Consider the following 25,122-nt stretch of genomic DNA (forward strand, 5'->3'; position numbering starts at 1 on the left):
TTCTGTAACATCAGAGATCATACAGTTGCAAAACAGTGGGGCATAGAAAGTGCTACTAATGATATGTTGTCATGGTGTATCAACAAATGGAAGAAGATGTGTAGAATGAAATTATTATTGAAATTTATTTTTTAAATGACCAGTATATTTAATTGTGAAAGAACATGTTTTAGCAGTTGGGGAGATATATCTTTACAATGGACAATGATTATGATTTTTAGTACTCTCTGTAAATTTGGAACTTTTTTTTTTTTTCCGTAAGTTTGTTACTTCCCACTCTAATAAAACAAACTGAACTCATCATAGCCCTTTACAACATTCAGGTATGACCCGGAAAGTATTTTCCTCAAGGTTGGGGTTAATTGAAACGCTATTAATAATTAGGAATGTACAAGACTAAATGCAATTCTAAACACTCCGTGGGACTTATTACTAGTTGTCTGGCCTACTGTTTTCCCTCAGCTAATGTCAACAGAATTCAGTAGCACCACAAAATGCCCGTCATAATGCTCACAAAAATAATATTAATGATAATAATGTCTATACACCTTATGCATTAGCTTCTTTATACATAAAATTTAATCTAATTATCACAGCAGTTCTATTAAATAGAAATTATTTTTCCTGAATCCTAGAACAAAAAGTAGCTAGTCCAAGGTCAGAAGACTAATGCTAAGTATCAGTGCTGGGATTCGCACCTAGCCAGCCCAAGGTATTCCAAAACGGACTCCTTGTGTCTCTACGCTTTCTTCCTTCCACTCATCATTCTCCTGGATCCCCTAATCTGTCTTGTCTGGAGAAGGTTGCTCATCTTACCTTATCTTGTCCTTCTCTTTTATATTAGAATTTCAAACTGATAAGGTTTACAGACTCAAAGTTACTGATTGTGTAACTCAACCTTTTTATTTCAGATAAGACTATACCTAAACTATCTTAAATAAACAGTTTTCTTTCCTGTTGTTAAATATTTTACATTCTTTGTCTTCTATTGTTTGTTAAGTGTAGCAAACTTGTTTTGTCATTTTTTTCACCTATTTTTATTTTTTTTTTTTTGAGATGGAGTCTCACTGTAGCTCAAACCGGAGTGCAGTGGCACAATCACTGCTTACTGCAGCCTCAACTTCCCCAGCCTCAGGTGATCCTCCCACCTCAGGCTTCTGGGTAGCTGGAACCACAGGCATGTGCCACTACGCCTTGCTAATTTTTGTAATTTTTTATAGAGTGAGTTTCCGCATGTTACCCAAGGTAGTCTCGAACTCCTGATCTCAAGGGATCCACCCACCTTGTCCTCCCAAAGTGCGGGATTACAGGCATGAGCCACCATTCTGGGACACATATTATTCTATTTGAATACCTTTTAATTGTCATATTATTATAACCTTAACGTTGACATTTTTACTCATTGCTTATTCCTATAGAATCCAAAGGTGTCTTTTATCAAAAAGGACCTAAATGCTTGGCAGTTGTACGTGTGCTTTCTTTTTGAAATAAGTCAAAGATGTTAGGTGATTCATGTTGACATTTTCCTTAAAAAGCTACACAAGAAATTCTTTGTTATTCCTTCATTAAAAAGTTCATTTGTACCAACAATTCTGTTAATAAAATTATTTTAAAAGTGATAATGTGAACTCAAGATTGCCTGGCTGGGATAGACTACCTCCATTCAAATTAATTCTTCCTTTCTTCTTTGTTTTGACCCTGTGTAATTAATTCAGGAATTAGCATCTTACGTGTATGCCTGTTGTCATGTTTCAACTTACATCACTTAGTCAATCTCCAGATTGCCTTTATCTAAAAAGCCAGTTAAAAAATCTTTAAGATAAATTGAAAGTGTGATTTCTGGTCACATAATAATACAGAGTATTGAAATACCAAAAGTTGTGTGCCTTCATTTCCCTATCAGCAATATATTGCTTATTTCATTTGTTTTTGTTTTAATTTTTATATTTCTTTATCTTTTAAGTGTACATTATGAAATGTACCTTCATGATGTATTTAGGAAAGACTAGTATCAATATTCGTAATCCTGTAGATGAGCTTGGCAGTTATATATAAGCTATGAGTGATGTAACTAAGCCCACATTGTCCTGACATTAGGCCATATTCACCTTGGAAAACTTTTTTTTGACAGTATCTCACTCTGTGGCCCGGACTGGAGTGCAGTGGTGTGATCTCAGCTCAATGAAACCTTCACCTCCAGGGTTCAAACAATTCTCATGTCTCAGCCTCCCGAGTAGCTGGTACTGCAGCTGCGCGCCACCATACCCAGCTAATTTTTTGCATTTTCAGTACAGATAGGGTTTCAACATGTTTCACAGGCTAGTCTCCAACTCCTAGGCTCAAGCAGTTCACCTCAGCCTCCCATAGTGCTCGGATTACAGGTGTGAGCCACCATGCCTGGCCTATCTTGGAAAACATTTTAAAAACCAGTACACTACTCTCCCCCTTGTCTAAACCAAACACATTAATTCAACATAAAATAAAATGAAGGATAAACTAGTAATGCATTTGCTGGCAATATGACCAAGGAAAGAGAATTCTATCCTGGTGATGTTAGTATAATTATGTCCTGGTGATGTTAGTATAAAGAGCATTAGGCTTTGGGTAAGTACTTAGTGGGAGGGGATTACATTAGCTTTGCTCTTTGCTATCCAGCCCGAAGTCAGTCATTTGGCTTCTCTGGCCTCAGTTTTCTCATTGGTCAAATAGAAGTAAAATTTATGCTTCTGTAGATTTCCAGTGTCCTCAGGTTAGTATTCAAACCCTTAATATAATCTACAAAGCCCATCATGATGTGGCCTCTGCTTTCCTCTGTATCATCACAACTTGCCCCTCTTCAATGAGCACTTTAAATCCAGGATTCTAAACTATTTTCAGATCCCTAAATGGCCCATGCCCTCTGGCTTCCAGGATTTTGCTTGATCTGTTTGGCTAACTAGCTAATCACAGCCTGGCTGTACCCGTCACTAATTCCACTCTAGACTTAGGTGGCATCACCATCAGTAGGAAACGTGTCCTGGCCTCTATAAGCCCAGGATGGAGGGATCTTCAGTTCCCACAGCAACTTGTGCATTTGTTGTCATTATGTCCATTTCTCTGTAATCCTCAGTAGATTTGAAATGAACGATTTCTCAATCTCATTCAACATATTTCTAGAGTCTAAAAGAATGCCTGGCACATAGTTGTCTTTCATATGTTATTTAATGGATTTGAGGTTGTCATCAATTTTGAGTTGTACCATTATTTCATCTATTACTAAAAAAAAAAAAATTGCTAATGAAACCATAACACAGCATGAATTGCAAGATGCATCTTGATTTTACAGGTGTTAAAATATTTTTTAAAAAGTTCATTCTTTAATAATATATGACATAATGGTGCAGAATGAATGAAATTACTTTGGGGATAAAATGAGTTAATACAAATAAAATGTTTAAAATATATTTGCTATCAAATTACTTTTATTTCTTTGGTAATATTAGTAACAGTTTGCATAGAGAAGTATTGTACATAACCCTGAGACATATCATATATTTTGACTTGTGCCAGTCAGACTCAACAAGTATTATGTGTCCCATTCTGAATTTAGGAAGGTAAAGGATAAAGGAAAAAATAAAAATTAACATTAGGAAATGGATTAACAGACGTCATCACACCGGAACTATTTCGATTGCAGAAAGCATAAGAGGCCTTCCAGACTCCCTGCTATATATTTATATGTCTAAATAACAATAGTTAATACTTATTGAATTTGTTCCATGAGCTGAGAACTGTGGCTACAAAGACCCAGTGAGATTATTACTATTAGCTTTTAGAGAGAAAACATATCACTAGTAGGTGTCTATGATTAGACACTCTGTATGATTCTAGAGCTCAAGCTCCTTACTGGTAAACAATACTCTGCCTCTGTATGTTTCCATATACTATATATATTTTGTGTGTGTGTGTGTGTGTATATATATAATACTTATTATACTATATATATAAAAGCACTTATGTTTACAATGAGTTATAGACTAAGTTAATTTTCCCCATAAAAAATAAATTTTAAAAATGAATTTAAATGCAAAAACTGAAATTTATCTCAGGCATAAGAAGTGTCCTGATATTGAAGATTCATCAGTCCTCAGTGATCATTTTATGTCTATATTTGCCTCATAGTAGATCGAAGAGTGGTCTGACCTGGAGAGAAGGCTGAACAGATTGTCCTCTCAGATCCCTTTCTTAGACGCTTGTGAGTCTCTCAAAGCTCCTCAGTTGTGAGCAGCAGCATGACTCAGCGCCAGTGTCTGCCTAGCTGCGGTGACAGAGAGGACAGGTGTTTGCCCATGCTGAATGCAGCCCTGCAGTTCTCCTCTGTCATCTGGAAGGTGAATCAAGCAGCAAAATGGACAGTAGCACCTGTTCTGAGGTCGCAGAACTGCTGCCCACCCTGGCAGAGCACAAAGCACAACTTTTATGAGGTCAGGGAGAGTAGACAGAATCAGAGAAATGGCCAAAGTGAAGGAAGGGGAGAGTAGGCTGGAGAGCAGGATAGTTGGTCACAAAACCGTTGTAAAATTGTGATTAGTCGTACTAATGAGTATTAAGCAGTTTACTTGAGCATTATTATATGCACTTTGCACGTACCATCTCATTTCGTCCTTACTACAACCTTCTGAGATACTCCTATTATTAGCTGCATTTAGTAGATGGAGTAAGGTATAAGATGCTACAGGATTTGCCAAAGGTCATAAGCGTTGGAGCCAGCATTCAGGAACAGGTTTACTGAATCTAAAGCCTGTGACCCTAGCCCCACTCACATCTTATGCTCTTCTTTAAACTCATCTTGAGTTGGATGGATGTCTGATATGGAGAAGAGATAGGCTGGAAATGAGACCTGACCTCTCTGTTGTGGTCCTTCAGAAACCAGATATCCAGATAGCCTTGCTTCAGTCTAGAATACAAAACTTTGTTTGCATCTTTTTCTTAATACAACTTTAGAATAATATTCCTCTACCTGATATTGTTGAGTGATATTACACTGGGTAATGAAGATAAAAGGATACATTCTCCCATCCAGTAAGATTAGCTTAAGCATGATTATCACTGTAAAGATAAATTTGATAATCAGTTAATCTACATGTCTTATTTGCACATGTATTGTAGGAATGAGGTGATTAGAGAAGGTATTTCACTTTAAATAATGCCTTGTAGTGTTTGCTTATATTTGAGGTAGTCTTATTTCTTCAAATATCTTATTAAATCTTTAATTATTAAATCATTATAAATTCTGTCCTATTTGGTCTGAACATCTAGCATCTAGAAGGTCCTAAGTGAACTCTGGTTGGATGATTCACTTGAATGGGACACTCTTAGCTGTATGCAGTATAGGAATTAAGACTGGATTGAAGGTTAGTGGGGCTGGGTATTAACTGACTCTGCCCCACAACCTGTGCCACTTTGACTAAGTGTCCTAACTTTCCTGGGCCTGAGTTCATCTGCAAGCAGAGTCCTTCCAATTCAAACATTCTTTGATTCCAGTTCTGATTTTCTATAAGAATGTAGAATCCTTAAAGGAAAGGATTTGTACTCATTTGTCTTTGTATTCCCAGCACCTAGTAAAATGCCCAGCACTAGGAAAAACAGAACATTTGTGCCAAATGACTATATACAAAAGGCCTTGAACTTCCTTGACCATTAGGAAGAAGACTATAGTGGAGATTCTACCCACTTTCAAAGTGGGAGCACAATGAAAAACGCTCGGGGGCTCTTCTTTTTTAATTGCATTTTTCTCTGAAGAAAGAGGAATTATGAGGCATTTTATAGCACTGAGTGAGACTTTGGTTCTCTTTCTTTCTCACCTTTCATGCCACTAATACTGAAGTAAAACAAACAGTAACTAGCATAAAACTAGAGTCTTCTTCGGCCAGCAACAGTAACATCAATCTGAAATTTTCCAACTGCCTTATCCCTTATGCCACATCATTACAAGCTTATAGTTGAGGATGAAATGTGTATTGCTTGAACTCTCTCTCTTAAAATTCCAGTTATTTAGAGAAGCTCCATCCTACCTGCTACAGACTAAATTGTGACTTCCTCACATTCTTATATTGAAACTCTAGTCCCCATTGTGGCTATATTTGGAGATAGGACTTCTGGGAGGTAAATAAAGATAAAGGAAGCCATAATGGTAGAGTCTTAATCTGATAGGCTTGGTGGCACTCTAAGATGAGGAAGAGATAGATTTCTTCATCTTTGTCTCCACTGTATGAGGAGACCTGCAAGCCAGGGAGAGAGAGCTCACTGGAAACTATACCCTGATAGAACCTTGATCTTAGACTTTCCAGTCTCCAGAACTGTGAAAAAATAAATTTCTTTTGTTTAAGCCACCTAACATCTAGTATTTTGTTATGGCAGCCCAAGCCATACTACCTCCCACTATTATAGATATATATGATGATTTCTAATGAGGAGTGGTTTTCTAGTGCCCAAGGCCAGCCTATCACCAGGTAGAAATAGCGTTCTTTTTTATTCAAAGTATTAAACACATGGCTTCAGGGTTTAAACCACTCAATCTTTTGAAGGAGTTAGGAAAGATTATTTAAAGTGGTAATACATTTTTTTTTAAAAAAGGAGAAGTAGAGGTTAAGGGGAATGAATGAAATGCTTTTGGAGGATTACTTTGGCTGTCTTTATAGTTGTCTAAGCTACAGAGTAGGTGAAATGAACCCAAACTACTTACCCAACAAACTTGATAAAACAAAAAATACATTTAACTCACAAAATACTTATATTTCCCTTCCATATCTACTTGTTATTTTAGGTCACCTGATGTAAAGGCAGAATTGGTTGATATTCCCTGGCATACCCTCCACTGTTTGTCACAAGTTAGTCTTGGAGAAAGTTTCTACTACGAGAAGGGCTGGTAAATTTTCACCAGGGTTTGCAGCAAGACATGACAAAACGAGCACTGTGGGGGTCTGTGAGTATTCCTGTGCTAGAGGTGTTGGGGTCCGTGGTATTCCTGTGCTTGTAGGCAGCAGAGAGCTATGTGATTTGACAGAAATTTTGGTGATTCTCTAGCACGGGAAAGGTGAAAACTTATTTGTTGTGGAAAAGGTAGAAGTATATCGAGGTTAAGGGAGCTGGAGGAGGGACAGTGCTTGAGAAAATTTAAGGATAATGAGAAAAATAAGCCTTTTTCTTGTTCCTTTCCTATTTGGACATCATCCTGGCATAGGACTGACTTTCCTTTAATTTTTTTTTTCCCCCAAGATTCTTGTATAGGTTCTTTGTCAGCTTTATTGACTTCTGTCTTTTACCCATTTTGTGATTCCTCCCAAGAACAGTAAGGCAATGAAAGACTCTAGATCTGGCTTTAGACTGATTAGGTGATCTTGAACAAATGACTGCATCTCCTTGATTATTAGCGTTCTCATGTATTAAACAATGGTGATAACCACTTTTTCATGGGTTTTTGATTCAATTAAAACTGCATGTGAACAATCTATATATTGTGAAACCTTTTTCTTCCCTACCTCCTTTCCTTCCTCCTTCCCTCCCTCTCTCTCTTCTATCCTTCCTTCCTTTTGTCCTTTCTTCCTTCCTACCATTCATTTCAATATTCTACCTAGTTCTAGAAAAAATGAAAGATAGTTTTTACCTCTTCAACAATGATGCCTCTTACTCTACTATCCCCTTAGGCTTCAGAATGGACTTGCTTTGTCACCCTGGTTTTATAAAATGAGGAGGTGTGTCATTATATCTCTGTCTCTGGCTAGAGGCAGAAGATGACTAAGAAGAATATCTTTCTTTAACAAGTGAGAATTGTTAATATGATGACTCTGAGAGAGTTCTAGGTTTTTCTTTCCTTTTAAATAATTTTCTAGATCTTCCTCATATAATATTATCCCCCTGCTCCCAGATTTTTCTATGCTTCTGTCTTTCAAAATTTACCATCCAACTATTAAGAAAGGAATTCCCTGTTTTGTGAATGCCAATTAAGACATCACTTCTCATTTGAAAGGAAGTATTATGTGCTGAATGACTCAAATTGCTTATCTTCTAGCTGGTAAATTCATCACCTGGCCTTTGTTGCTTTATTTCAAGTCCTGGGAAAAAGAGAGGAGTCCCATGTAATGTAACATTGAAGTTCAAAACTGAAAAGGACCTTCCTTTCACAGATAATAATAGTAACATTAGTGAACATTTATGGTGTCTTTAGTATGGGCCAGTCACTACTCTATGATTTTACATGTTCTAAACTTAGCAATTTTCACAATGGCTTTTTATGCAAAGTAGTATTTTATCCACATTTTTACAGATGAGGCAAAAAAAAGGTCAATTAGTATGTCCAAAGATGCATGGTTAAGATGTTTTAAAGCCAGGATTTCAACCCAGGCTATCGGGACCTTAGTCCACATTCTATGAGAACTTCCCATACCTTTCAAATGAGTATGCTGAGTCCCTGGGGAATATGAGGTTTGGGATGATTTTTTTTATCCAATATTTCCCAATATTGATGGCCAAGTTTTGAGAATTTGAACCTAGATATTCACAATTCCAATCTTCAATCTCATTGGCTCTATGCACCACTAAGATGTGTGCCCCTACATTTATTTCTCATGATCAAATATCAAGGAGTTTCAAGCACTATGACCCTTATAGTCTTTGGTAAACAATAGCTGATAAGATCCTCTTTCAGTTAACCAAAAGTATTGTGGTTATTTTCATATATTTGAATGGTGGTATTGATAATCTTTGATGATATTTTTAGTATTTAAATGATGTGACTTTATTTGACTTCAGTGCCCTGCTTCCATTAAAAAAAAAAAAGTCACCCAACAGGATGGCATTTGGAAAACAATTCCACACCAGTGGTTGCATTAATTGCTACTTTGAATGTTCCTGCTGTGAACTGAATGGAGCCACTTTGGATCTATTTCTTAGAAATAGCCATTTTTATTGTCTCTGCTCTAGGATGCACAGTTTTGAGATCTTCAGAGGGAAATATCTTCACTAATCACTTTCTCTTTTCTGTTTTCTTTCCATAAGTAATCCTTTTCATTGTTATGATGATTTTTAATATTCTCAGATTTAATTTATGAAGATAGGGGATGTTGTAACATGATCTTGCCTCTCCTTCTTTCAACATATAGCATTCTGTTAACTCCCCAAGTGTAACATTCTGAATATCATGTTTAATTCAAATATGATCCGTTATTTTATTAAAGTTGAGTTTTTTTAATATATGTGCAGTATTTGCAAAGGCTTTATGAAAATGGCTTTTATGATATGCAAGTAAGAATTTCTTTTAGTATCAGTCATTTCTTCAGTGTTTTTGAAAAAAGCAGGATAAAATATAATATGATGAATAATGCTTGTTAGCAGTTGTCAGGTACACTATGCCAGTTAGAAAACAAATTCTAAAACAATTCAGATTAAATAATGCTTTTTGTACTCCACTTTCTTTCTTTCTTTTTTGCAATTTTAAGAGTTTATTTGATGTATTTACAATCAGTGATTATTTCTCATCCACATTGACTGTCTGTAGATTTTTGAAAGTGGTAACAGGTGCATAGGTAACCAAAGTACAGAGTTTGTTTGGTGAATCTTCATCCTCATTACATTTTCTGGACGACTGCACACGGATTCCGTACAGGACCTTCCTTATTCCTTTGGCCCAGACAGCTTTGTTGAGCCTGGTAACAATGCGCACATCTGGAGTCCCCATCTACTTCACAGCAAATTTCCGAATCTCTTTGAGTGTCCGAGGGGCACGCTTCTTGAAGCCCACTCCATGGATGCACTTGTGAATGTTGATGGTGTATTCTCGGGTTACCACCTCTTTGATAGCAGAACGGCCCTTTTTCTTCTCGCCACCCTTCTTTGCGGGAGCCATTCTGCCCGATCCTTGTACTCCACTTTCTTAAAATCACTTATCTAGTTGTACCGAACAGTTTGAAAGTCGTATCTTCTCTTTTTTTCCTGCTTAACCCTTGACTGACTCCAGGTTAATAAAATTCAAGTAAATAAACTATCTGCAGCCCTTGAAGTCAATTAACAATTAAATAAATACTCATTTGCCCCTTGATATTAAAAAATACTTATTTGCACAGTCCTATTAATATACTGTTCTGGGACTTACTATTATGCATGGATGCAGAAACGATCCAGCTATGGTCCCTGTCTTAGGGAAGTTGAAGTATAGATTGGAAAAAAAGAAACATACCCAAGTAAGGCAAACACTTAGCAAACTCCATACTGCTTGAAAGCATAAACAATATGCCAGTTTTTCCCTCTTATTTATTTTGCCTTGCCCAGACCCTCTTTGCTTATTTGCTGAATCCTAACATTCTTGAGCTCTGTGATCATGCCTGATTGCAAACCACCTGGTATATCGTTCATTCACTGAGCCCTGTTCTCCAATATTAGAATAAAACACACCTGGTTTGATTACATTCTTAAGAAGCACATGTGAATGTCCATAGTGTCCTTCTACCATCCCCCTCAACCCCTGCAAAAGCCTTAAAGAAACTGTTCTTATTTTTAATACTTCTATTAAAAGAATAAAAGTAGAGTATTTAAGAACATGGTTTCTAGATCCGGGCTTCCTTATTTCAGATCTCAGCACTGCCATTTACTAGCTGTGGAACTCTGAGCAAGTTACATAAACCTTGTGTGCTTTATTTTCCTCATTTGTAAAATGAGAATAATAGTGCCTGTCTCATAGAGTTGTTATAAGGATTGAGTAAATATTTTTGAATAACTGGTATTACCTAAGTTTTTTTAAATGAATATAGTGTGACAATTCATTAAAAACGTTATTATGGGGTGCATACAATTCTTTAAATCCTCTCACATAATTGGCCAACTCTTTCATCTTATTCTCTGCCTCTGATTTTGACCTGTAGTAGGACTATTTTGAAGAACTTTGCAATCACATGCTCCACAATAACAGCATGGATGGGCAAGCACATTTCTGCTCTAATATAGCAACCTTGAGTTTCACTGTCACAGAGCAGTACTTTTGGAAGGTGACTCTGATTTAAGCAGTTGATCTTACCAGATACAGTAGGATTACTGCCATTTGATTGTTGAGTCATTAACTTGAAAAGCATCTATCCAAGAGTGTCTGCTTTGATGTCTACTCAAGAGAGCATCCTCTGTGGAAATAGGGCAATGGTCTCTAATTAGTGTAATGAACTTCTCTCTTCCTAAAGCACCAGTTCTGCTTTTGGAAATAAATCAATGTCCAGCATCACTGTTTGTTGCTCAATTACGTAGATACTTCAGTGTGTTCCTCTGCATTTATGAACTGTTTAATGGAGGTAAGTACATTCAAACAGCAGAAGACGGCTTACTTTTGCATTTATGATTAACATTGTATGTACTTGAAAGTGTATTGCCTATTTATGTTTTCATGCCACACCTATTTATTATTTATTTAATTTAATCACTGGTTGAGCAAAGAGCATGTCTTTCTGAACTATTTTTTTAAAAGAAACTGGACAGTAAGTTTGAGTAATTAGAAAACATAATCTCAGCAATCCATAAATGTATTCATTTAAGAGGTGCCTCACAGTGTGCTGGGAAGCTGGGATGTGATGGTGAACACGGCCTATTCAGTACTCATAAATGAGCAATTGCAACATAGTGTGATGAATATGATATGTTATATGAATATGATGTGTTCAGGGATTTTATACATTTCCACTATTGGTTGAGTAAATATTTCACAAGTCTGTGAAGTAATCCATCTTAGATAATAAAAAGATAAAGTAGGTTGGTTGGGATTTTATTTTTTAACCCATCAGTTACAGTAGACAAGTGCCAGGTATAACATGGCCACAATTGAATTTAAGTCAAACTATTAAATATCTTAGAGTGCTAAGTGAGACAAAATACCATTTAGTTATCAAACCTGGATATAGTCTTATTGTGATAAAATATAAACATAATATAAAATTTGCTGTTTTAATAACGTTTAAGTGTAGAATTATGGGCATCAAATACATTTTCAATGTTGTACAACTATCAGCACTATCCATTTCTAGAATTTTCAGTGTACCAAATGAAAATTCTATGCCCATTGGAATATTTAACATTAATGAAAAAATTTTCAGACCTCCCCCATTTGAACTTGCCATAAAATGTATGGGCAAATTTACAATAGTTCCATCTACCTGTTACAGTTATTCTGAGAATGTTTCAGAAATACAAATCCTTCAACTTCCATGATTACTTTGATAAGATTTTATAACAAGAAAGCAGGAGAAGTGACTTTGGATAGGTCTGGAGTCATGATGTTAAGCATTTTGTTGCAAGTAATGCAATTTAATTCCAACTAAGTACCTTTAGCTTTACTAAGATTAGTAATTAAATATTTAGTTGTGTAGTAAATTAGCTATGCCATGTGGTCATTGGAAAGTAGGTACTCCATTTACTGAAACATAAATGTTTTACAAGGTATTATAATATAACTAGTAAATTAATAATGACAATTTAGGCTTCAGCTAATTAAACTCTTCCTTAACATTTATTAATTTGAGGGTCTAAGCTAAAACAACTTTGATTGTGAAAAGTGTTGTGATGATTTAGCTATGCTAAACAAGAATAAAATTGGAAAAATGGAATGTTTGTAACTAATTATAAAGATAAAAAGTGAGTTTCCAACTGTCTTTATAAATGTTGATTGGCAAATCTAAACCAGAATTAAATATGCATTAAGGAGAGAGACTTTATGGTCAACTTCATACCCTTATTCAGATAGAACATTTTTTTAACGAGGATTGACAACATTGCTATAGCTTACAATCAAATAAAGTTTAGAGAGCATCATCAGTGTGCCCGGAACTGCGGTAGGCTATTAAAACAGCCTATAATTTTGTTCTCTGAGGCTCAGTTTTGTTGTTACTGTTTTTTTTCTAATCTGTAAAGTAGGGATACTAGAGGTAAATCATGAGCATAACAGTGCTGTGTACATTAAGTGCTCCAGATTCAATTCATTTATTCATTCACTAAAATAAACAGTAATTAGAATTAATGACATATGCATAATGTATTCTCATTTAAGTATCTAAAAATAAAAGAGACCTAATTTGCCAAAGTACCTTCCTCAACTCTGAAGAGTTCAGGCAAGTGAGGGAGAGAGATGTTTGAGTGGACGACCATATAGCATGGCAATTCATTTGTATTTTTCAAAGTTATGCTTACAAAGGTGCTGTAGACTCAACACAATTTGGAGGCATAACAGGAGAAGTGGACAGAAAGGAGTGGAGCCACAAGAAGACTTGGAGAGGGGGTGATGCTTCGAAAATATTTAACATTAGAAGAAGTTTGACAGGCAGATGTGGTGAGGGAGTCATTCTGAGCAGAGAAAAAAGGGCCAAGCACAGATTCCTCTAAGGGCATGGTTTTTTCATGAAGCAACAGGAGATCCATCTTGGTCTGAGCAGAGCAGGTTCACAGGGGAATGGGAAGATGTGACTTTGAATAGGTCAGCTGGGGCCAGATGGTAAAAGGTTTGGTTTGTTATCTAAATAGTTTGAATTATTTGATGGAGGATGGAATAACAATGTCACTGATGGATTTTAAGGTGAGAGAGAGAGGTTGACATGATCAGATTCAGATTTTTGGAAAACGTATCTGGTAGCAGAATGTGGAGAGTGTATTAGAGATGAGCGAGAGTACAGACAAGGAGATGCTTCAGGAGATGGTTACAGTATTCTCAAACTTCAGCAGGCATGGAAATCACCTGGAGTTCTTGATAAAATACACATTGCTGCACTCTACCTGCAAGTTTTAGATTCAAAAGGTCTGGAACAGGGAAGAATTTGCATTCCTAAGTTTACAGGTACTGCTGCTGCTCTGGGACCCTGTTTTGAGATCCGCTGACATAAATAAATGATAAAAGTCTGTCTTAATCAGCTTGGGCTGCTGGATCAAACCACCATAAACTGGGTAGCGTCAGCAATATTTATTTCTTCACAATTCTGGAAGCTAGAAAGCCCGAGATCAAGGTGCAAGCAGATTCCATATGTGGTGAGAGCTCACTTCCTGGTTCATAGATAGCTGTCTTCTCACTATAACCTCACAAGGTGGAAGGGGAAGGGAGTGTCCTGGGAACTGTCTTAATGAGAGTACCAATTCCATTCATGAGACTCCACCCAAAGGACTGCTGCACCTCCTGATACCACTGCATTGAGGATTAGCTTTTTATAGATGAGTATTAGGACACAAGCATTGGTCACTGAACTGGGTCAGTGAAACACTAGTGGCGAATGAAATCTCATTGCAAAGGCCTGATTGATTGGAAGCACCCTCATAATACAGTTTTGCCTGCTGAAATTTTGCTGAATTAATATTTCTATGCCTTGGGCATTCGATGATGCTGGAGGGTATTAGATGAAATACAGTAAACCAACTGTTTTCTTGAGTTAAAGTGTCCTGTGGCTCCCAGTGACTGTTAATGCAACGATAGCCTCAGGAATATTCTAACTCAGATTTCATTGTTTTTTATTCAGATTGGGAGAAGAAAGGAACTTGTCTTTTCACAGAGCTGGTTATCTAAGCAGGTTGGTTTCTAACATAAGGTGCAGGTCCTGCAGTCTTGCCTGTTCCCTGTGCTTGCAGCTATCTTATGGTCAAAGGCGAACCTGGATGAGTTTTACTTGTTTCACCGTTTCAGTTTTTTAAAAAGTAACCGTGTACTAAGAAGGTTTACCTGATCATTTTCTTTTTGGTTGAACAAGACTTTTCTCCTGCTTTCATTTATTCCACGGCCTGTGTTTGTTTTAAGGCAAACGTCATCTGTGATTACCTTTCGTTGTAACAAAGGCTTCTCTTTCCTGTAGCCCCGGTGTTGTTCTAGTGAAATGGGTTTCATCTGCTGAGTGTAGGAAAAGGTTTTAATTGACATAATTAACTCTGGTGTGGTTATCTCAGATTTAAAAAGAGGCAGTTGATTCTTCCAGAATGTAAGGATATTGCCTGATAGAGCTAGCTCACTGTGTGTAATAATGAAGGTAGTTTGGGAAGAATTTTGTGCTCTTAATTAGGAGCAAGATGAGGTATCCTTTTGTCGGCAAGAAGCTCAAGACACAGGCTTGAAATTGCGATGAATATAATAGGATTACCTCACACTTGAGATGGTACTCTCATTAAAGGGGGCACAGAGCCTTCCCTACAAATCCACACTAGTTTGGGGATGGGGGTCTTGTAGAGGGATATTTTGAAGAGATAATTTATGGTATAGTTTGGAAGACTTTCTTCCTTTCTTTCTGTATGTCTGTCCAGAAATAGAGTAATGATCATAAAATTATTACTCTATTTCTGGCATCTCTCAAATGTGTTTTTTAATGGAAGGTCTTTTGAGGGTTATTTTGTATATGAGACAGTATGTTCAGGATGTTCTAACTGATGTCCAGAATAAATACATTTTACTTCTGTAAGCACTTGGTGTGATTGCCTAATATTGCAGCTCATAAATGTTTATGAAGATAAAATGCTATTCGTTCATGTAATTTCTCCCAGGTATAAGGATAGATATTGAGAAGATATTATTGAATATAAAAAGTGTTTTGAAAGCATGTATACAACTTTGAATGCATTTTAATTTCAAAGTAAGGGCAGTTTTGAGTTAATTAAGCACCAGAGACCTTACCTGAGCCCACCAAATTGAGTAATATATAATCTCTCTCCATCTCTGTCTCCCTATTTCTCCCCTTTTTTTCTCTGTCTCCCTTTCTCTTTTCTGTTTTTTTTTTCTTCATATATTTACAAAACTTTGAGTTTTGTTTACCAAGCATTGTGTAAAGCATTAAGTATACCAGGACAGATAAGGGAGAACATTTGGCTTCAAGGAGTTTACATTTGAATGTAAGAGGCAGGCAAGCAATTTATGTCTCCAAGTCAAACCAACAGTTTTGAATATACTAAAGAGGGAATACATTATTCCAATCTAAAAATAGAGAATATTCCAAGGAAAACATAGAAAATTAACTGAATATAAAGAAGAAAATGGATTTTGACAGGCAGAAGAGGATAGGACAGCATTCCAGGGTGAGAAATCACAGAAAGCAAAGGATTAAGAGCACTTTAGGGAAGCTAAGTGTATTTATTCTAGGTTGAGAATAGGGTCTAGAGGAGGGTACTAAGAGTTGCATCTAGAGAGGAAGGGTAGGACTAGATTGGGGAAAGCCTTGCACGGAGTAGCAAAGAGCTAGCACCTAATTCCATGAACAGAAGGTAGACATGGTATAACTAATTCAAAGTCCATTGTGACAAGAAAATACAGTGTAATGATGGTTAAAAGCATGGACTCCACTAGGATTTCAGACTCAGGCCTTTGCTTATTATTTAATTTTGAGTAACTTATTTAATGACTCTGTACTTCATTGCTTTCATCCCTAAAAATAGTGATACCTCCTTCATGGTTTGGTTATAAGGATTGAATTTAATGATGTATGTAAAGTCCTTCATGTATCATCTAGCTGTTATTCTGGACTAGTATTGTTGCTCTTTTTATCTCTTTTCCATCATCACTTCACATTAGGATTTTTAAGCCCCTATCTGTTCACAGAACTAAAGTAGAAAATAACTTTGTGTTCAGATCTTGTAAGTCTTACTATGTGCTAGGATGTATGGAAAGTGTTAGCAACACAGAGATGAATAAGAGCCCAACACACAAATAAGGAATTGTGCTACCGTATGGTAGCACCATATGCAAACTCCTTTTAAAGTGCTTTTGGAATATGAACCAATCACTATACTCTAAAAGCTTATGGTCAGAGAACACACTCACATTATCTTAAGATACAGTTGTAAGAAACTTGGACATGGAGTTTGGCTCTTAACTCAGCATATTAATAGATAGCAAGGAATTTATTTATATTACATGTAAAGCAAGTATGTAATTTAGGATTAAGGGTTACTCTAAGAGTATAATTGTTTGAGGTACAGGGAGATAGGAAGTTCATTCCCATGTGTTATAGTGTACAAAATAAGTTCAATTTTGTATGTTTCATCCATAAAGTCTTCTTGAATAAAGTGAGATTCTAATGTGGTTTAAAAGCCTGGAAAATAATACATAAAATGGTGGGGGAAAAAAAACATGACTTCATGAATGTTGTCATTGTTTTGAAGAAGGCAGAGGCATCCAGTGAGAAATGAAGAGCTGAGGATAGGCTGTGAGGTGGCATCTTAAAGAACTAAAGGGGCAAGGTAGGCAGAGAAGATGGGCATGGCTCAGGGTAGGGTATGTGTTTGTGGCACCCTAGCAAATGGCTGTAGACTCTGAGGAAGTTATCAAGAGCCTTGGATTTTCAAACTGACCTGTAAGTCAAATAGATGATTGCACTGGAGAGAAAGGAAAGTACCGATGAGGGGGCTATATATGATTTAAAGAAGGCTATGGTAGTTGGGAAAGAGATGGACTTTATCAGAAGGAGAAAAGGGAAGGAAATTAGCATGTATTGAGCATTCACTATATACCAGGCGTAATGCTAGCTACTTTCCATGTCTTGTCTCTCATTTCAACCTCACATTAATTCTGTGGACAGATACTATTATCACTATTTTAGAGGAGGTGAAACTGAATTTAATTTAAAATGACTTTCAAGATCATATAGTAAGTGTGAATTAAGAAATCCAATCAAAATATACACAATCAGAAAGTCTAAATTCAGTGTTTCCACTAAACCACATCATATCTTCATTCATCTGTTTATTCAGTAACTAATCACAGAGCCCTTACTGTGTGCTGGACACTATGTTGCTGTCTTTACATTCTTGCTGTGCACCAACTAGCTGCCTAATCTTGGAAATCACAATTCTGTAACTGTTTTCTCACGTATTAAATAGGCTTTTGTGGCTACAAAAATCAGTGTTGGTCAAATCCAAATTCATATTTCAATAATTATAAAGTAATTACAATCCATTCTTTTCCATTCCCCAAGAAAACACAAAATTCAATATTTGGCATCATTTTACTAGTTTCTTTCAGTTATTTCTGTTATTTACTGTAAGGGTTATAAAGACGATATTGGTTATAATAATGTTGATAATAACCTTTTATTGAGCACATATACTGTGTCAGGCTCTGTGTTCATGTAATGCTTTATATTATCTCATTTAATCTTCAGCAAAATTGCTTGAGTTAGAAAAATTTGACTGTTTTTTGTATATGGAAACTCAAGCTTCAGGAGCTTAAATGACTTTGCTAAAGTCACGCAGATAAGTGACAGACCGGGATCTCAAATTCCAAAATGTCTTATCACAAACCACGTTTTTAATCATTAGGTGATACTGCCTTCTTATCTAACAAAATATGTTCTTTTGTCAGAGTAGTCAGTAATTCAGACCATCCTTCCTCCTAGTTTGTCTAAATTAGGGAACTTTCACTCTAATTCATAGTCTTTGGTGTTGGTTACTGATATTGTAAATGACTGCGCTTGAAGAAGACAGTTTCATTTTGCTTAAGTGGGAAACGAACAAAAAAACCAGTTTTGCTGTACATCCATAGACATCCCAAAGCACACATCTCCTGAAACACTGATTTTCTAGGACAGAAAATGTGAGATTCAATTTCTTTTTGGTTAGAGAAATTCTTAACAAGCATTGAATGTTAATCTCTTTCTCTCTCTTTCTAATTTATTCAGGAGTAATATTGTGGACTCTATTTTTGACAAGTATATTGGAGAGACTAAACTAGAACAAAAGAGTATGAGTATATGGTCATGAAGGGATATTAGTATCAAGGCTGGAGCACAAAGTGGAAAAGGGAGTTTTATCAGTCTTTTGATGTTTTAGGTTCTACACATTTAGAATTTGAGATTAAAATCAAAGGAGAAAGAACTGGAGAGAGGCCAATGATTAGTTTACAAAAACCCAAAATAGTAATTAAAATTATTAGAGAAGGAAGAAAAAAATAACAGCAATAACAGCTAATATTTATTGACAGCTTATGATACGTGGCACCCTAAGAAAAGCATTCAACATGTGATTAACTTATTTGATCCTCTCAAGGCATATATGAAGTAAGTACTACTATCACTGCTATATAGATGAGAAAATGAGTTTGAGAGCAACAAAATGACCTGGACAAGCTCACACAGCTAGTGGAGACAGAAGTCCGTTTCTGTTTGGCCCAAGTGTTTTGCCCGCTGATTACCATCTTGACTATCAAAAAGGTGACTCAGAACTGGGGGTGTGGGAGGAAGACCCAGGTGTTTTACTGGCCCTGACCACACCTATGACACATCTCCACTTTGAAATCATGAATCCTAATTCTCAGAATTGTGACAATGTGTATTCATTGATAATGAAAGAACTTAGCCTTTGGAGTCTGGCAGTTGTTTCATTTAGCTGCATAATCTTCCGAAAAATACTTTACTGAGGCATACTTCTATAAAATCGGGGAAAAATGAATATAAGATGAATAGAAAACTTTTGTGCCTTGTACTTAATTAATGTTCATAATGGTTCATAAAATATATTAATAATATCATGTGTTTAGTGCAATAGTTGGTTCCCAAAAAGAATGCTCAATAAATGGTGTCTGTAGACTATATTTTGCGTTGTGATTCTTATCAGCCTGTGAGTCTGGGAAAGTTAGCAGGTGCATGCAATGACATCCATAGTTCTTCTACCCATAGAGAAAGGTCATCTGTTCTTACTAATAAGAATCACATTTCCAGGACAAGTTCTGGTATGTGACAATACCACAGTAAAGCTTCTTAGAATAACATCTTTATTAAATAAAAGCTGTTTGCCTTTAGGGGAATAAAAGTGCACATTGCATAATCCTCTGCTTTGCATATTGAAATTTGGCTGCCAGACCTTGCTAAAGGAATTCAGGAAGTACCTTAAAGTGGAGAATGACCTTCACATTTTTATCAAATAAATGATTAATTTGGGGACGATTAATTCCACCTGCACTCTGTTTCCCAAACAGCTTTATCCATCCTGAGAAAGGTCTTTCACTTTCAAGGGTGAATGATACATATTTTTAATAAAATTATGAACAATCGGGTATGTAATTTATGTTTGCTATGCATAATAAAATACATAATTAAACATCATTCCATAATTAATTAAGGCATTAACACCTAGAAGTGGCCAGAAGCTACTTTGCAGCAGCATCCTGAGTTGGGAGATTGTTTGTAAATAGTCTCATAACATTAGGACTGTTTTTATTTCTGTTTTATTTTCTTCAAGTGTCATTAGATAGATCAGTTCTGATTATATACTTCATTTGAATATGTGATTTAAACAGAGTGATCAAAGGATACTCACCTAAACTGTTCAGATAAAATCTAGATAGGCAAACGTTCAGTCCAAATATAATACTGACCCATTTCAAAACAAACTAGAATGGAATTTACTATGTATATTAATAATATGGTGCAAGTTTGTCCCTCAGACAATTTGTGGCTTGAATCCATGTAGTACAAAAATAGGAAATAAACCATATATTTTATGGTTGTGCATCAGTAGTGAAAACAGAAATTTCAGATTCACCTACCTGCCTGTAGATCTTGTCTTCTATCATAAGCAAGCAGTTTATCACAATTCGGTTTAGTTAAGCTATCCTGAATACTTTTTTAATAATGATGATTATAATAAAAATGGTAACCATAAACATTTGCCAAGTACTATGTTCATTAATTTAGATATACTCATTTAATCTTCACAATAGTCCTGTAAGGTTAATATTGTAATTCTTGTATTACAGATGTGGAAACTGAGCAAGTAAGTCAATGTATACAATACTATGATCTATTTTATAGAATAAAAGATGAAAAATTGAAGAACACAGTAGAAATTGCATATAATTGGTTTCTGCATATGTAAGAGTTGGGTGTTTTCTCAAACTGGCTTGGGTTTGCCTTTGAAGTTTGTGTTGCTGTCATGATAAAAAGAAGTCAGCAAGGTCAGGCGCAGTGGCTCACGCCTGTAATCCCAGCACTTTGGGAGACCGAGGCAGGTGGGTCATGAGGTCAAGAGATCAAGGCCATCCTGGCCAACATGGTGAAACCCCATCTCTACTAAAAATACAAAAATTAGCTGGGCATGATGGTTCACACTTGTAGTCCCAGCTACTTGGAAGGCTGAGGCAGGAGAATCTCTTGAACCTGGGATGCAGAGGTTGTAGTGAGCCAAGATCATGCCACTGCACTCCTGCCTGGGCGAGAGAGTGAGACTCCATCAAAAAACAAAACAACAACAACAAAAAACTTAGCTTATGACAGATGTTCTATACCCTTGAATGAAATTGAAGGTTCCCAGCCAGGTTTCAGCTAGTTTCCTCCTGGAGGAGTCAGAATGTCTGAATTGATAATTATACTAAAGAAAAAAAAATCCGCATTACCATATCTGTCAGGGAGAAGGATGGATAAATGTGGAGGAAAGGTTCACTGAGTTGCCCTCATCAGAGATAATCATATTCCTTATTTTCAAGTAATACCCCATTTGATAGCTGATGTCAGCAGGTGATTGAGTGTGTTCTGAGAACCTGTGACTGAACTCTGCGGGGAGTGTACTAAGTATGAAAGGTCTTCAAAACAAAAAGCAATCTGGGAACACGTAGGTTCAAGATTTGACTGTATCTATTTCATATTCCCATGAATGCTTCGTGTGTCTTGCAGGCGAGTTTACAGTGAGGACACATTACATTTTTGGATCTCTTTGGTATCTACCCTTGTGCTACCACGAAACTGCTGTCTCTATATTTTAACCTCTCAAGGCTGCAAGGCATTTTTCAAATGCAACAGCAACTCAGATATCTTCTGCTTTGGCTTATGCCTCCTCTTTCCCTGGGAAGGTCTTAATTATTTCTTAAAACTCAAGTCAAATACCACCTTTAAACTATTAGTACAATTTACTCTGTGCTTTCTGCTGTTCTTTCATATCAGCAGATTCAGGTAGAGACATGATGGTTTAATCATGAAACATACAGATAAGGAGAGATAGAGAACTAGACTAGACCTATGTGGGTTCTGCATGTAGGAGTAGATCCAGGCTGAGACATCTGACAGCAAGAAATAGATCCAGTGAATGAGACAGTGGCTTCTGAGCCTATGAGCCTGACTTGGACATTCATTCATCATTTAGGCATTCATTCAATGTTAGGCATTGTGTCAGTTAGTAGGATTGAAAGACTTGTCTCTAGACTTCAAATTATCTATACCAGAAGACATGCATACTAAGGAATATGTAATAGTAGGTGTCATTGTTACCAAGATGAATCAATGAGTTTTCCATTAGGTTTTTTTTTTTTTTTTTTTTTTTTTTTTTTTTTTTTTTTTCTTTTTTTTGAGACAGAGTTTCGCTCTTGTTACCCAGGCTGGAGTGCAATGGCGCGATCTCGGCTCACCACAACTCCGCCTCCTGGGTTCAGGCAATTCTCCTGCCTCAGCCTCCTGAGTAGCTGGGATTACAGGCATGCGCCACCACGCCCAGCTAATTTTTTGTGTTTTTAGTAGAGACGGGGTTTCACCTTGATGACCAGGATGGTCTCGATCTCTTGACCTCGTGATCCACCTGCCTCGGCCTCCCAAAGTGCTGGGATTACATTAGGTTTTTAGATAATAACTGGAGGAATCTTAGAGGCGTATAAATTCCAGGAAGTTATCTTAGAGGTTTCTGGTAAATCCCAGGTACTGGGCTATGACCTGCAGTCCTTAGGACAGAGGCCACTAGAGTAATCCAAGGTAAAACTCTATTCTGGGAACTGGAATGTAGCAGAATGAGGAAAAATTAAAGCTCAAAACCATGGGGCCTTAAGGCAAATGCTTAGGTTGGCACCAGAGCAAACTGGTAACAGCCAGTTAAGAAGGCTGGCTGGTACTCAGCTCCCTCACTTAGGGCCTGTGACAGTTTACAGTACTGTTTGCTTTATGTCCATATTGGCTGGGATCTATGTTTTTGTGCCCTCTTTCACTTAGTAGGTATGTTACTTTGGACAAATCTCTTAACCTCACTGAGTCTAGGTTGCTTCATCTAAAATGTAGATTAATAATAATTACTTCCTCAGGTTGTTCTAAGTGAACAAACACTTAGTTCATTACACAGTGTCTCTTGCACAGTAGGGTTTCAATTTTTGCTGATATCATCATCACATTTTCATAATCATCACCATCATCTTCACTATTGCCATTGTCAATATTATTAGCTGTTATGGGACAGACTTTAGCTGAGCCCAGCTACAGGGTGATAAAGATTGCAGATGTAGGAGCATGAGTTCACATATTCCTCCATTATGGCATTTCCATCTAATCTTTATGTCAGTCGTGTGTAACTTGCACTCCTATGTCATATTAGATTATAAAGTAAAGCGTATAGTATTTGGCATAATCAGGGTATGCTGAACAAAATAATAACTCAGATAGAAAAGAAATCTAAAATGTCCCCAAAATCTATAGCAAGAATTAAAGTTAGTCTATGGTTTATTCATTTTTATTTTCTAGGATTTATAAGCTTAAGTAAAGGAAATAGTAAGCAATAACTGTGGCATAATAATGAGACTTTAAATGTGATTCTATGTGTTGTGTGACACTATGATACTATAGTTGCTTTGTTTAGGACTACTGGACATGATCTTATGTTCTCTGCACCCCACAAAATGAAAACGTGTTTCGTTCTATTAAACAACGATTGAACCCTAGCTCACTATCATTCACCTCTCATGTTAATTTAGGCAAAAAAGTTTATCGCAGATGCCTTCTAAATTGTCTTGAATAGTAACAGAGTCATTGTCCATTTTCTCATTATGGTTAATTAAATCAGTGTACAACTAAGATGTATGTGGTCCATTGATTTCAATTTTACTTGTCATAAATGTTGCTGCCCGTTAATGGTAGTTTTCTAGCTCTAGTAATCACAAGTAGGAAGGCATCAGCCTACCTTGTTATTTTCTGAAAAGGTAATGTATGTCCACAGTGCCAGCAAATTTGTATTCATAAACATCAGCATATAAGGAGCTGTTGTGTCAGTAACACTGAAAATGTGATAAATATTAATTTCTAGACTGGTATTTTGTCAAGGATTTTTAGAATCAGCACTTCATGTTTTTGTTCTTGCCCTTGGAGTCTTCTAAATGATAGAAGTGAAATTCTGCAGTCTTTAGCAGGATGCATGTTTGTCCACCTGGTGAAATTCTACCTCTTATTACTGAAAAGCTGTGTTTTCTGCCTTTTCACTGCATAACTCTGGTTCGTTTAGATGTATGGAGCAGGCTATGTGGTTTTATCTGATTTTATTTTTAGAAATCAGCAGTCACTGTTTTTAAAGCACAATGAACAGGAAAATGGTATTCTATACAAAAACCAATAGGTAACAATATTCTAAGAATATTAGCATAGTATGCATAAGCTCTTAAAAATTTTTAAAGTTTCTGTGATTTCCTTAAAAATGATTGTTTATATAGTGCAGTCATTTTTAGGTGTTTTCATTTTTTTTTTTCCTTTTTTGTAATAAGTCACTAAAGGAGCTGTCTAAATTGACTGATGACTCTCTAGTCACAAGGCTTTCACTTCTCATACTGGCACCTCTGTTGGTCTTGGGAGGAATTGTGCTGTATTTCAAATATCTGTGGATGTTTGAAAATGAAGATGGAAATGCTCATGGGGAATGGGGTTGAAGCCATCAGCTCCACAGTGCGAGTCCCGAGTTTTAATCCTTGATCCATCATGCCTAACCAGATATGTGACTTGGAGTGAGTCATTTAATCACTCTGAGCCACTTGGGATGAGTCATTTAACCTCTCCTGGCCTCACTTTCTCTCTGGTCATGTAGAGATAACAATACCCACTTCAAATGTTTGTTGTTAAGATTACCAGAAGCAACATGTGAGAGTGCTCAGCCATCAGGGTTCAGTAAATGACTAGCTCTTCTTGCCTGGGAATAACCAATCTTGGCTTTGTCATTCATGTGCTGTACAATATTTCTGTTTCTATTTATTTTTTCTCCAAAAGGATGCCATTACATTGAACATCCTCTTGAGTCGGTATGAGTTCTGAAAGTCAGATTTCTAATCTTCATCTCAAGAAGGGAGAGACTGGAAGCTGCTTGTTTGGTCTGTGCTCTGGCTTTGCCTCTCTGGCCTTCCTAGTGAAGGGAGGGAGGGATTCTGCTACGTTT

The 25,122-nt window shown here is 36.5% G+C and overlaps 1 protein-coding gene and 1 pseudogene across 16 annotated transcripts in view; one reads left to right on the forward strand and one right to left on the reverse strand.

Annotated features, from left to right (window-relative positions):
- The window catches only part of DLG2 (discs large MAGUK scaffold protein 2), a 2,103,224-nt gene that overhangs the window by 1,127,706 nt on the left and 950,396 nt on the right, over positions 1-25,122 (forward strand). The window lies entirely within an intron of this gene.
- On the reverse strand, positions 9,506-9,883 carry LOC120360951 (large ribosomal subunit protein eL31-like; annotated as a pseudogene).

This window comes from Saimiri boliviensis, chromosome 6, assembly GCF_048565385.1.
Source record: "Saimiri boliviensis isolate mSaiBol1 chromosome 6, mSaiBol1.pri, whole genome shotgun sequence".
In the NCBI taxonomy this organism is placed as follows: Eukaryota; Metazoa; Chordata; class Mammalia; order Primates; family Cebidae; genus Saimiri; species Saimiri boliviensis.